This window comes from Orycteropus afer, unplaced genomic scaffold, assembly GCF_000298275.1.
Source record: "Orycteropus afer afer isolate SDZICR_OR568_19922 unplaced genomic scaffold, OryAfe1.0 scaffold00144, whole genome shotgun sequence".
In the NCBI taxonomy this organism is placed as follows: Eukaryota; Metazoa; Chordata; class Mammalia; order Tubulidentata; family Orycteropodidae; genus Orycteropus; species Orycteropus afer.
In genome coordinates this window covers 3549879-3560308 of record NW_006921731.1, presented here as the reverse complement: position 1 = coordinate 3560308, position 10430 = coordinate 3549879, and positions in this window count along the sequence as shown.

The window sequence follows — 10430 nt, the reverse complement described above, 5'->3', positions numbered from 1 at the left end:
TACTCTGTTGGGACCAACAGCCTGAATATTCCCAAGTGGTGTTGGGACCTGAGAATTGACCTAAAGATCAGCCCTGGTCATCAAGGGCTGTAGGGACAACTGCACTGGTGGCCTCTGACTAGGAAGGGAAACAGCAAGGAGGGAGACAACCTGAGCTGTGGACTTTTTGCTGTCCTGAGGGTGCAGCCATTTTGATTGTTTATAAGTGGCAGCCATTTTGGATATTTAAAGTGACCAAGAGTGCAGCCATTTTGAATGTTTATAATCAGTGGCCATTTTGGATATTTAAAGTGACTGAGAGTGCAGCCATTTTGAATGTTTACAAGCAGTGGCCATTTTGGATATTTTAAGTGACCGAGAGTGCAGCCATTTTGAATCTTAACAAATGGCAGCCATTTTGGATTTTAAATTGACAGCATTCTCATTCATATTCCGGGGACCTAAGAATAGACTGTGTTTGCCAAGGATGACAAGGGACATACAAGAGGCTGACAACAGGAAAGGAGACAGGTGGTGAGTGCATAAGTGCTATCAACTAGTGCAAACATACAATCATCAATTAAATATAAACACAAAAACATCACAATGCCTCAGAGACAACAGAACATCACAGTTCACACAAAGAAGCAAGATAAACCCTCATGAACATAGATGCAAAAATCTTTGACAAAATTTTAGCCAACAGAATCCAACAACTTATCAAAAAATTAATATACCTGGACCAAGTGGGATTCATACCAGGTTTACAAGGGTGGTTCAACATCAGCAAATCAATCACTGTAATCTACCACATAAACAAAACAAAAGAAAAGAACCATATGATTATATCAATGGATGCAGAAAAGGCATTTGATAAAATCCAACATCCATTCCTGTTCAGAACTCTCAGCAAAATAGGGATAGGCAGGAAATTCCTCAATATAATAAAGGATATAAATGCAAAGCCAATGGCTAACATCATTATTAATGGAGAAAGACTCCAGGCATTCCCCTTATGAACGGGAATCAGACAGGGATGCCCTCTATCACTGCTTCTGTTTAACATTGTACTAGAAGTCCTGGCCAGAGCAATAAGGCAAGAAAGAGAAATAAAAGGCATACAAATTGGCAAAGAGGAACTAAAACTATTTCTATTTGCAAATGGTATGATCCTGTACATAGAAAACCCAAGGGACTCAATAAAAAAAACTACTGGAACTAATAGAGAGGTTCAGCAAAATGGCAGGATACAAGTTCAACATACAAAAATAAGTTGGCTTCCTCTACGCCAACAAAGAATCCTCTGATAAATAAATAAGAGAAACAATACCATTTACTATAGCTACTAAAAAGATAAAAATCTGGGAATAAACCTCACCAGAGACACAAAAGACCTATATAAAGAAAACTAAAACACTGCTACAAGAGACAATAAGGGCACTACATAAATGGAAGAATCTACCTTGTTCATGGATAGGTAGACTAAATATTGTGAAAATGTCAATACTACCTAAAGGAATCTATACATTTAACGCAATCCCGAACCAGATTTCAACAAATATTTTTAAGGACATTGTGATACTTGGAGCTGTGTCAACTTGGCTGGACCACAATTCTGTGTGATTTAAGCAGTTGTAATGTGGTTATTCCCATAATGGGATCAGATGTATATGTTTTGAGCAGACAATCTGCTGAAAGGGAGTTTCCCTAGGGGTGTGGCCTGCTTCCAGTATATTTATGGTCATCCCAGGAAAAGAGACACTCTTCTGTGGATCAAGATTCTGTTGTACTGCGTACAACTGTGAGCGAACAATCCACCATTCGGCCTGGAGATCATGGATTCCTCATTCATTGGAGTCAACAGCCAGTATACTGCCTGGCAACCTTGAACTCCTCAGCCCCTGCAACTGCATGAGTCAGGAAAAGCCTCCAGCTTGACGTTTGAGCCAAGAACTCCAGACTTGCCACCTTCTGTAAGTGTGTGAGCCATTTTCCTAAGATAATTTTCTCTTTCTCTCTATATATAAGCTTTACTGATTTTGTTTCTCTAGAGAACCCACCCTAACACATTTGTACCAAGAGTGGGGTCTAGAGAGACAAAATCATAAGGATGGGCTTCCTAAATTGGTTCTCCAATTTGATTAATTGTAAAGATGCTAGTGACCCTGCCTCTGTTAGTAAAGAGGGCCCTGCTAATCCATGGTGTGAGGTGGCAACATTAATATGCAAAATAGCACCACCAATAGATCAAGTACTTGTGAGAAATGAGGCTCTGGGTGATCGAATATTTGATACTTTTCTGCAATTTTGTTAGCATGAGGAGTATAAAGAAGCTGGTTGGTTGGTCCTACTTACACTAGACAAAGTGGTGAAAGACTAAGATGAGCTCAAGGCTGCTGAGTCATGGCTTAAGTGCTACATAAAAGATCTCAGTGTTTCCAGTTGTGCTCTGAAATATTGCCTTATATCTTCTAGTAACAGAACTGATATTGCTGAAAATCAAACCCAGAGTCTTATTGTAAGGGTGGCTGAATTACAACACCAAATAAATTACCAACCCAGAATGGTGTCTGACATTAAAGTGAGGGCATTAATTGGGAAAAAAATGGGATCCTGAAACCTGGAATGAGGACATATGGGCAGATAGTTAGGAAGATCAGGATATGGACCCTGTAAATTCTGTTGAATCCCTCCAATATGAAGGGATTACTGTAAAACCATTATCCTCTCCACCTCAGTTTGATGGAATTAGCCCAACTGTTCCTGCTGGGTCATTGCTGAGGCAGAGGCCATGAAAGACATTGCTTTATGTTCTCAGGAACTGCCCCAACTACCCATTGTTGCTGCTAGACCTATAACTAAAGTTAAGTCCAAGCGAGCCCCAAAAGGTGAAATACAAAGTGTGACTGAGGAGGTGGTACACTACACCCGAAAAGACCTACTTGATTTGCTAACATGTACAGACAGAAACCTGGACAATATGTATGGGAATGGCTAATGAGGGTGTGGGATAATGGTGCAAGGAAAGTAACATTGGATCAGTCTGAGTTTATTGATTTAGGACCACTAAGTACAGATTCTTCATTCAATGTTTCAGCTCGAGAGGTTAGGAAAGGATCTAATAGTTTAGTTGATTGGCTTACTGAAGCATGGATTATTCAGTGGCCTACCTTAAGTCAAGCTGAAGTACCAGACCTGCCTTGGTATAATGTAGAAGAAGATATCCAGAGACTTAGGGAAATTGTCCTGTTAGAATGGATTTATCAGATTAGACCCCTAGAGCCAGAAATGGAGAGTCCAGAAAACACACCTTTCACCTGTACAGTAAGAAATAAATTTGTGAAAGGAGCTCCAGCATCCTTGAAGACTGCTGTGATTGCTATTTTATGTAAACTTGATTTGACAGTCGGAACTGCGCTAATTGAACTAAGACACTTAACTACGATGGGGCTGATTGGACCCCATGGCAGTAGGGGCCAACGGGCAGCAGTTAATCAACAAAGACAAGGTGGGTGTGGTTACCATATGGACAGCAGAGTCAGAACTGTAATCAGAATAGTCTGACTCATGTGGAATTATGTCATTGGCTACTTGCTCACGGTGTTCCTAGTACTGAAATACATGGCAAACCTACTAAATATTTACTTGATCTGTATAGACAGAAAAATTCTAGGTCACGTGAACAGTAGCCTAGATTGAATCACCAGAATACAGAGTCACAGTCCCTCAATCAATTCCCAGACTTGAGTCAGTTTACAGACCCACAACTCCTTGAATGAAAGGGAGGTCGGATCCCTTTGAAAAAGGATCCCACTACGTTGCCAAAAATCTATACTGTCAAATCTTTCTCCCAGCCTTCTCCAGTGGGATCTGAGGCCTTTTATAAGAGTGACTGTTCATAGAGGAAGAGGAAATAATCAGACTTTTTGGGGATTACTGGACACTGGCTCTGAACTGACACTAATTCCAGGAGACCCAAAACATTACTGTGGCCCACCAGTCAGAGTGGGGGCATATGGAGGTCAAGTTATTGATGGAGTCTCACAGTGGGTCCAGTGGTCCTTGAACCCATCCTGTAATGATTTCCCCAGTGCCAGAATGCATAATTGGAGTAGATATACTGAGCAATTGGCAGAATTACCACACTGGGTCCCTGACATGTGGAGTAAGGGCTATTATGGTAGGAAAAGCCAAGTGGAAGCCATTAGAACTGCCTCTACCTACAAAAATAGTAAGTCAAAAGCAATACTGCATCCCTGGAGGGGTTGCAGAGATTACTGCCACCATCAAGGACTTGAAAGACACAGGAGTGGTGATTCCCACCACATCCCCCATTTAATTCATCTATTTGGCCTGTGCAAAAAACGGATGGATCTTGGAGAATGACAGTAGATTATAGTAAACTTAATCAGGTGGTGACTCCAATTGCAGCTGCTGTTCCTGATGTGGTTTCATTGCTTGAGCAAATTAATACATCTCCTGGTACCTGGTATGCAGCTATTGGTCTGGCCAGTGCCTTTTTCTCGGTACCAATTTCAAAGGACCATCAGAAGCAGTTTGCCTTCAGCTGGCAAGGCCAACAGTATACTTCCACAGTGCTTCCCCAGAGGTATATCAACCCTCCAGCACTATGTCATAATTTAGTCCATAGGGATCTTGATCGCCTTTCCCTTCCACAAAACATCACACTGGTCCATTATATTAATGACATTATGATGATTTCACCTAGTAAGGAAGAAGTATTGATGACTCCAGACTTATTGGTGAGACATATGCATGCTAGAGGTTGGGAAATTAACCCAACAAAAATTCAGGTACCTTCCACCTCAGTGAAATTTCTAGGAGTCCAATGGTGTGGGGCATGTTGAGATATTCCTACTAAAGTGAAGGATAAGTTATTGTATTTGGCTTCCCCCACAACCCCACAACTAAAAAGGGGGCACAACATATGGTGGACCTCTTTGGATTTTGGAGGCAACATATCCCTCATTTAGGTGTGTTGCTGTGGCCTATTTATCAAATGACTCAGAAAGCTGCTAGTTTTGAGTGGGTCCCAGAACAACAGAAGGCTCTGCAACAGGTTCAGGCTGCTGTGCAGGCTGTTCTGCCACTTGGGCTGTATGATCCGGCTGATCCAATGGTGCTTGAAGTATCTGTAGTAGATAGAGATGCTGTTTGGAGTCTTTGACAGGTCCTTATTTGTGAATCTCAATGCAGACCCTTGGGATTTTGGAGCAAAGTCCTGCCATCCTCTGCAGATATCTACTCTCCTTTTGAGAAATAGCTTTTAGCTTGTTATTGGGCTTTAGTAGAGACTGAACGCCCAACTACGGACCACCAAGTCACCATGGGGCCTGATCTGCCCATCATGAACTGGGTGTTGTCTGATCCATGGAGTCATAAAGTTGGATGTGCACAGCACCACTCCATCTTAAATAAAAGTGGTATATCAGAGATCAGGTTGAGCAGGACCTGAAGGCACAAGTAAGTTGCATGGCTATAGTCTCCACTTCAGTCACATTACCTTCCATCTCCCAGTCTGCACCTATGACCTCATGGGGAGTTCCTTATGAACAGTTGACTGGGAAAGAGAAAAATCGTGCCTGGTTTACAGATGATTCTGCGCAATATGCAGGCACCACTCAGAAGTGGACAGCAACAGCACTGCAGGCCCTTTCTGGAACTTCCTTGAAGTACAGTGGTGAAGGGAAATCTTCCCAATGGGCAAAACTTTGAGCCGTGCATAGCTGTTCACTTTGCATGGAATAAGAAATGGCCAGATGTGCAATTATATACGGATTCATGGGCTGTGGCTAATGGTTTGGCTAGATGGTCTGGGACTTGGACGGAGCATGATTAGAAGGTTTGTGATGATGTTTGAGGGAAGAGGTATGTGGATAGATCTCTCTGAATGGGCCAAAAGAGTAAAGATATTTGTGTCTCATGTGAATGTCCACCAAAAGGTGACCTCGGCATAGGGGGACTTTAACAATCAGGTGGATAGGATGACATGTTCAGTAGAAACCAACCATCCTTTTTCCCCAGTTACTCCTGTCATTGCTCAATGCGCTCATAAACAAAGTGGCTATGGTGGCAGGAATGGAGGTTATGCATGGGCTCAGTAACATGGACTCCCACTTACCAAGGCTAATATTTGGCTACCACCAGTGCTGAGTGCCCAATCTGACAGCAGCAAAGACCAACACTGAATCCGTGATAGGAACCATTCCTCAGGGTGACCAGCCAGCAACCTGGTGGCAGGTTGATTACATTGGACCACTTCCACCATGGAAAGGACAGCATTTTGTTCTTACTGGAATAGATACTTATTCTGGATATGGAGTCACCTTCCCTGCATGCAATGCTTCTGCCAAAACTACCATCCATAGACTTACAGAATACTTTATCCACCGTCATGGTATCCCACACAGCATTGCTTCAGATCAAGGGACTCACTTCACAGCAAATGAAGTGCAGCAATGGGCCTATGCTTGTGGAATTCACTGGTCTTACCATGTTCCCCATCATCCTGAAGCAGCTGGCTTGATAGAATTATGGAATAGCCTACTAAAAACACAATTACAGTGCTAACAAGGTGGCAATACCTTGAAGGGTTGGGGCAATGTTCTCCAGGAAGCTGTATATGCTCAAAACCAGCATCCAATATATGGTTCTGTTTCTCCAATAGCCAGGATTCAAGGGTCTAGGAACCAAGGGGCAGAAACGGGAATGGTACCACTCACTATTACCCCTAGTGACCACTGAAAAATTTTGCTTCCTGTCCCTGCTACCCTAAGCTCTGTGAGTCTGGAGATCTTAGTCCCAGAGGGAGGAACACTCCCAACTGGAGACACAATACTGATTGCATTAACTGGAAATTAAGAATGTCACCCAGTCATTTTGACTTCCTCATGCCTCTGGATCAACAAAGAAGGGCATTACTGTACTATCTGGTGTGATAGATCCTGATTACCAAGGGGAAATTGGATTGACATTACGTAATGGAGGTAAAGAAGAATATGTCTGGAATACAGGAGATTCTTTAGGACATCTCTTAGTACTACCATGCCCTGTGATTAAAGTCAATGGAAAATTACAGCAACCCAATTCTGATATGACTGCTAATGGCCCAGACCCTTCAGGAATGAAAGTTTGGGTCACCCTACCAGGAAAAAAACCACAAGCAGCTGAGGTGCTTGCTGAGGGCAAGGGAAATATGCAAGAGTAGTGGAAGAAAGTAGTTCTGAATATCAGCTACGACCATGTGACCAGTTGCAGAAATGAGTATTGTGATTGTTATATCTCTTCATTGCATATGTGCATCAAATATTTTTGTTTCCTTCTGTTATGAACTGTGAAATGTAAATAAGGTTAATGCATCTCAGTTGTACGTGTGTTAGCTTATCATGTTAGGTGCAAATAAGACTTTTTAATTGTCCATATTTAGAGATTATATGGTTAATAAGATGTGTACAACTGCCAAGTTGATAAGGGGTGGACTGTGATAGTTGGAGCTGTGTGTAAACTTGGCTGAACCACAATTCTGTGTGGTTTAAGCAGTTGTGATGTGGTTATTCCCATGATGGGATCAGATGATTATGTTTTGAGCAGTCAATCTGTTGAAAGGGAGTTTCCCTAGGGGTGTGGCCTGCTTCTAGTATATTCATGGACATCCCGGGAAAAGAGACACTCTTCTGTTGATCAGGATTCTGTTGTGTTGCCTACAACTGTGAGTGAACAATCCACCATATGGCCTGGAGATCTTGGATTCTTCATTCATTGGAGTCAACAGCCAGTATACTGCCTGCCAACCTTGAGCTCCTCAGCCCCTGCAGCTGCATGAGTCAGGAAAAGCCTCCAGCTTGATGTTTCATCCAAGAACTCTGGACTTGCCAACTTCTGTAAGTGTGTGAGCCATTTTCCTAAGATACATTTCTCTTTCTCTCTATATATAAACCTCACTGGTTTTGTTTCTCTGGAGAATCCAGTCTAACAAATACATGGAAAAACTAATTACTAATTTCATAGGGAAAGGAAAGAGACTTCAGATAAGCAGAGCACTTCTGAAGAAGAAAAACAAAGTGGAAGGACTCACACTCCCAGATCTTAAGAACTACTATACAGCCACAGTAGTCAAAACAGCATAGTATTGGTACAATGATAGACAGATAGACCAATGGAACAGAATCCAAAGTCCAGATATAGACCCATTCATCTATGGACAACTGATCTTTGACAAAAAAACAAAACCCATTAAATGGGGAAGAGACAGCCTCTTTAACAAATGGTGCTGGAAAAACTGGATATCCACCTGTAGAAAAATGAAACAAGATCCATACTTCACCCCATACACAAAAACAAACTCAAGCTGGATCAAAACTTAAATGTAGAACCCAAAACTATAAAATTGATCAAAGATAAAATAGGGGCAAATCTGGGAGCCCTAATTTATGGCATAAATAGACTATCAATCATAACCCAGAATGTGCAAGAGATAGAAGAGAAGCTAGATGACTGGGACCTTTTAAAAATTAAATTCAATATAGGAGGGTTGCAGGGTAGTGGGGGGAGGAGACTGGGTTAGGGTGGGCATGGCAAACTAAATGTATGTGTGACGTTGAATGTAAAACAAGTTCTTAAAATATAAATAAATAAATATAGTGTAGAATCTGGGGGAAAAAACAATAAATTCTTATGCACATCGAAAAATTCTTATTCTTCATCAAAAGGGTAAAAAGAGATTCTACAGATTGGGAGAAAATATTTGCCTATGACATATCTGATAAAGGACTTATCTCCAAAATCTATAGAAAACTTCAACACCTCAACACCAAAAAGACAAATAACCCAGTTCACAAATGGGCAAAAGACTTGAACAGACACTTCACCAAACAAAATATACACGCAGCTAACAAACACATGAGAAATTGCTTGCAATCATTAGAGAGATGCAAATCAAAACAACAATGGGATATCATCTCACCCCAGCAATAGCAAAGTTCAACAGGTCAGAAAATAACAAATGCTGATGAAGTTGCGGAGAGATTGGAACTCTTATGCACTGCTTGTGGGATTGTAAAATGGTACAACCATTGTGGCAAATGGTATGGCGTTTTCTTAAAAAACTGAAAATAGAAGTACCATTTGACCCAGCAATTCCATTACTAGAAATATATCCTAAAGAGGTGAGAGATTGCACACGAACAGACATATGCACACCTACGTTCATTGCCGCACAATTCACTATAGCAAAGAGATGGAAACAACCTAAATGCCCATCAACAGATGAGTGAATTACCAAATTATGGTACATGCACACAATGGAATACTATGCTACATTAAAGACAATGAGGGATATGCGAATCATCTCTCAACATACATGAACCTGGAGGACATTCTGCTGAGCTAAATAAATCAATCACAGAAAGACAAGTACTGTATGAGCCCACTAATGTAAAAAGACAAAGAAGGGTTTGCTTGGGAAAGGGAACTCAGTAGGTTACCGGGATTGGGAGGGCAGGGGAGGGATTAATTTCAAGCTAGTTGGGGCCTACACACTGATATGGGTAGGGGTGGGAGATATGGGAAGGATCTGTGACCACCATGATAACACTAGGAAATGGGCGGACACCGAATTGTGTACATAAGTGATAGAAGACAGATGCTAATACCAATCAATGTGTCCACAATACTGCATTGCCATTAACACCAAACACCAGGCTACAGATAAACACATAAACACCTGAGATGATCAGACAGGGGTCAGTGAACAGAAGTATACTCTAGACCAAGGATAGATTCAGCTGAGGCTAATCTTGCACAGACACCAGTGATACAAAATTCCTGCAGTCCTTACAGAAAGAATAGAAGACAGACACAAAGTAATCCCTCACAGACAATCAGACACTATGGAAGAGAGATCCAATAGACCTACTGTCTCAGGACCATAGTACTGGGGGATACCAGACTCAATTGGCACAACAAAATACATAAAAGCTTTGCTCCACATCCTACATTGGTGAGTAGCTACTGGGGTCTTAACAGCTTTCAAGTAGCTATTTAAGATGCAGCTAATGGTGTCCTAGCATCAGAAGCAAAGAAGAATGCCAAAAGGGGGGGGGGGCATTTGGAAGCAATCAGCCATAGGACACAATGGCCCTTGAGACAAGAACTAAATGGTGCCAGGCTACCAATGCCAACCACTCAGGACAGGTTCACATCTGGAGATCCTGGATAGAGTGGAAGGGAAAACGTGGAACAACATCCAAAAACTCAATAATGATCAGAATTACTGGTCAGATAAAATCTAGTGAGTAGTAGTGAGACTACTATGGCCCTGGAATACATTCTGTGCCTCGAATAAAATGCACCCCCAGGGTCTGTCTCTCAGCCCAACAATTAACAAGATGTACACGCAGACCACCCAACCCAGGATGACACACCCACATACT